This window comes from Bison bison, unplaced genomic scaffold (assembly GCF_000754665.1).
Source record: "Bison bison bison isolate TAMUID 2011002044 unplaced genomic scaffold, Bison_UMD1.0 scf7180017864384, whole genome shotgun sequence".
In the NCBI taxonomy this organism is placed as follows: domain Eukaryota; kingdom Metazoa; phylum Chordata; class Mammalia; order Artiodactyla; family Bovidae; genus Bison; species Bison bison.
Genome location: NW_011494956.1, coordinates 4245869 through 4250747, shown reverse-complemented (window position 1 = coordinate 4250747; position 4879 = coordinate 4245869). Strand labels below are relative to the sequence as shown.

The following is a 4879-nucleotide window of genomic DNA, read 5'->3' as shown; positions in this document are numbered from 1 at the left end:
CAACAAGTATTTCCCTGCTGCTGCTACTGCTGCTAAATCACTTCAGTCATGTCCGACTCTGTGCGACCCCATAGACGGCAGCCCACCAGGCTCCCCCGTCCCTGGGATTCTCCAGGCAAGAACACTGGAGTGGGTTGCCATTTCCTTCTCCAATGCATGAAAGTGAGAAGTGAAAGTGAAGCTGCTCAGTCGTGTCCAACTCTTAGCGACCCCATGAGCTGCAGTCCACCAGGCTCCTCTGTCCATGGGATTTTCCAGGCAAGAGTACTGGAGTGGGGTGCCATTGCCTTCTCCGAATATTTCCCTAGCACCTATTTTCTACGTGGTGTTGAAAATATAGCAGTAAACCAGATGGGCACTCTGCTAGAAATTATATTCCAGTGGGGTGGAACACATCAACAAATATTTAAGATTAAATGTAGATAGTACAGTTATGAAGAAAACAAAGTTAAAGTAGCAAAAACATGGATGGTCCCTGAGGGTCAGAGAAAGCCTCTCTCAGGAGGTGACCTTTCAGATAGCTGAACCATAGGGAAGAGTTCCAGAAAGACAAGAAAGTTGAATGAGAAGGCCCTGAGATAACACTAAGCTTTGTGATACTCAAGGGAGAGAAAGAGTTCAGGTGTGACAGGGACACAGGGAAAGAGGAGAACCAAGGTCAGAGGTGGAGATAGAAGTCTGATCATACTTAAAACTCATGGTAAAATGTGTGGAATCTGTTGTAACTGCAGTGGGGGAGTCTTTAGGAGACTTTAATCAGTGGAGTGATCAGATCTATTTAAACTTTATCTTGAGGGTGCGGGAGTAGAAGCAGTAGGGGAGGGATGGCAGCAGTAATTTACGTGAGAACTGATGCTGGTTTAGACTGGAGGTGACACAGAGAGGGTCAGATGTGGTCAGACACATTAAAATATTTGGGAGCAGAACCTACAGGAGTTGCGGATGGACTCAGTACAGAGAGGAATCAAGGATGAGTCTCACTTTTTAACCCAGGGTATCTAAGTTGATGGTGATGCCAGTAGCTGAACTAGAGAGGAAGATGGTAGGAAAATATTGGGGACTGGGGAAGGTAGGAATCAAAAGTTTAAATCAAGACGTGTTATGTTTAAGATAAGGCTAAAAGAAGACAAGTTAAACATTTAAATCAAAAATATGTGTAGGTGAACATTATGAGAATAATTCAGAGAAGTAAAAATGTTGAGATGATATTTGAAACAAGAGGTGGGTTAGGAGAGAGATTCCATTAATTCAGTCAAGGGGAAAAGTATTATTAGAGAAAGGAACTTCAATATTTCAGGTTTCTTAGTTCTGTGTGATGACAAAGAGAGAACATCATCAAAAGCTCCAATATACTGAATGCTTATCAAATGTCAGGAAAAGGCAGAGGACTTTTCATGTATTATCTCAAATTTGCACAGCAAAGGAAACTATAAACAAAATGAAAGGACAACCCACAGAACAGGAGAAAATATGTGCAAACAATGCAACCAATAAGAGGTTAATCTTCAAAATTTACAATAGCTTGTGCAGCTCAGTATCAAAAAAACAAACAGCCCAATCAAAACTTGGGCAGAAGATGTAAACAGACATTTCTCCAAAGAAGACATACAAATGGCCAACAGGCACATGAAAAGACGCTCAACATCGTAATTATCAGAGAAATGCAAATCGAAACTACACTGAGGTCTCACTTCACACCAGTCAGAATGGCCATCATCAAAAAATCTACAAACAATAAATGCTGAAGAGGACGTGTAGAAAAGGGAGCCCTTCAATGCTATTGGTGGAAATGTAAATTGGTGCAGCCACTGTAGAAAACAGTCTGGAGACACCTTAAAAAACTAAAAATAGGGCTACTATATGATCCAGCAATCCCACTCCTAAGTATATAGCTGGAGAAAAACATGCTTCAAAAGGATACATGCACCCCAAAGTTAACTGTAGCACTGTTTACAATAGCCAAGACCTGGAAGAAGCCTAAACGTCCATCAGCAGAGGAATGGATAAAGATGTGGTGTATACATACACACAATGGAATATTATTCAGTCATTAAAAAGAATGAAATAATGCTCTTTGCAGCAACACAGATGGATCTGTAGATTATAGTCAATGAAGCAAGTCAGGCAGAGAAAGATAAATATCATATGATATCACTTTTATGTGGACTCTAAAAATATAACAAGCATATACAAAACAGAAACAGAGTCAGAGACTTAGACAACAAACTTAAGGTAACCAGAGGGGAAAGGTTGGGGGAGGAATAGACTGGGCATTTGGAATTGACATGTACACACTGCTATATTTAAAAGAGCTAATCAACAAAGACCTACTGTTGGGTAGGCACAGAGAACTGTTTTTTCTGCAGTATTATAAGTAAGAAAATAATTTGAAAAAGAGTAGATACAGGTACACGTGTAACTAAATCACTCTGCTCTACATCTGAAACTAACACAACATTGTCAATCAACTACACTCTAATATAAAAGAAAAATTGAAAACAAAAAATAAATAAAAGTGTAATAGTGGAAGAAACAAACAAAAACCATCTGATACATAAATGGAAAATGTTGCTAAACTTAAGTACTTCTAAGTACTTTCCATGTTCTTTCCAATGAATCATCTTGCTTATCAGAGTACAGAATGTGGTCATTTGTGTTGTTCAAGTAGAGTAGAAAGTTACCGATACAGAGTAAATATGTCAAAGAAGCACTGGAACACTATATGAGTGAGTAGTCAATATGGATACTGAGTTGACCCAGTGAATGTCACCACTGCATAAGCCTGTATGTAGATTCTAGGCTCTTGCCAAGTCTGGGCCACCAGTCTTGGCCCAGTTCCTCTCCTTCTCTGGAGCTGGAGCTTATTGTGTCTTAAAAGTAAAAGTGAAAGTGTTAGTGTCACTCAGTAGTGTCTGTCTCTTGATGAGCTCATGGGCTGTAGTCGGCCAGGCTCTTCTGTTCATGGAATTCTCTAGGCAAGGATACTAGAGTGGCCAGCCATTCCCTTCTCCAGAGGATCTTCCCAACCCAGGGACTGAACCTGTGTCTCCTGCATCGTACGTGGATCCTTTACTGTCTAGCCACTAGGGAAGCCATGAAATTAAAGATGCTTGCTCCTTGAAATAAGAGCTACAACAAACCTAGACACAGTACTAAAAAGCAGAGACATCACTTTGCCAACAAAGGTCCATCTAGTAAAAGCTATTATTTTTCCAGTAGTCACATATGAGAGTTGAATCATGTGAGAGTTGAACCATAAAGAAGGCTGAGTGCCAAAGAATTGATGGTTTTGATATGTGGCACTGAAGAAGAGTCTTGAGAGTCCCTTGGAGTGCAAGGAAAGATAAAACCAGTCAATCCTAAAGGAAATCAACCCTGAATATTCATTGGAAGGGCTGAAGCTGAAGTTTCAATACTTTGGACACCTGATGAGAAGAGCCAACTCATTAGAAAAGACCCTGATGCTGGGAAAGATTGCGGGCAGGAGAGGGGGCAAGAGAGGATGAGATGGTTGGATGGCATCACCGACTCAATGGACGTGAATCTGAGCAAACTCCAGGATATAGTGAAGGACAGGGAAGCCTGGCATGCTGCAGTCCATGGGGTCACAAAGAGTTGGACATGAGTTAGTGACTGAACAATAACAAAAGTAAAAACTGTTTCCTGGTACACACTGCAAATACAGACCCAACTGCAGGCCAATCAAGAGTTCCAGGAATTGGTCCTATTCCTTTAATGATGGTAATATCTGGTGTTTAGGGAAATGCCCATACCTTTCCAGAACCTTAAATTCTGGACATTCCTAGGATTGTATCCTCAAGTGACTGCACATGTACACATGGGTATACATGAGAATGCTACTGACACATTGCATAGCAAAAGAAACTGAAAACGTTTCCAATTTCTATCAATTGTACACTGGATAAATAAAAGCTGGTATATTCATAAAGTACGACAGTAGAGAAAACAAAGTACAGTTATACTCATCAAGTGTGCGTGCATACTGAGCCACTAAGTCATGTCCAACTAGTTTCAACCCCTTTAACCTGCAGCCCACCAGGCTCCTCTGTCCGTGAGATTTTCCAGGCAAAAATACTGGAGTGGATTGCCATTTCCTCCTCCAGGGGATTTTCCTGACCCAGGGATCTAACCTGTATCTCCTGCATTGACAGGTGGATTCTTTACAACTGAGCCAACTTGGAAGCCCCGCCATACCCATCAATAGATGTAGCTTAAAATTACAACACACACACACACACACACACACAAAAACAAAATAAGTCATAGGTGAACACATATGAATCCATTTAAGAATATTCAAAAGCAGAAAAGTGAAACAAAAACTTTTTTCTGATACATGTATGGGAGAAAACTTAAAAAAAGTTAGGGTATTATTAACACAAAATTCAGGAAAATGGTTACGTATGGAGGAGAAGTGATGTGGGACAAGTGTTCAGCTCTGATCCTCAAGGGGTCTGAACTTCCTGCTAATGTTCTAGTTCTAACGGGGTGGTATGAACAGGGGTGATGGGTTATAACAAGTTTTTAAAGAGTATATGTAAAGACAATGCCAAAGAATGCTCAAACGACCGCACAATTGCACTCATCTCACACGCTAGTAAAGTAATGCTCAAAATTCTCCAAGCCAGGCTTCAGCAATACGTGAACCGTGAACTTCCTGATGTTCAAGCTGGTTTTAGAAAAGGCAGAGGAATCAGAGATCAGATTGCCAACATCCGCTGGATCATGGAAAAAGGAAGAGAGTTCCAGAAAAACATCTATTTCTTCTTTATTGACTATGCCAAAGCCTTTGACTGTGTGGATCACAATAAATTGTGGAAAATTCTGAAAGAGATGGGAATATCAGACCACCTGACCT

At 40.7% G+C, this 4879-nt stretch overlaps 1 protein-coding gene across 1 annotated transcript in view; it reads right to left on the bottom strand.

Annotated features, from left to right (window-relative positions):
- Positions 1-4879, bottom strand: part of PLSCR4 (phospholipid scramblase 4) — a 112160-nt gene that overhangs the window by 19608 nt on the left and 87673 nt on the right. The gene's annotated exons all lie outside the window — the stretch shown is intronic.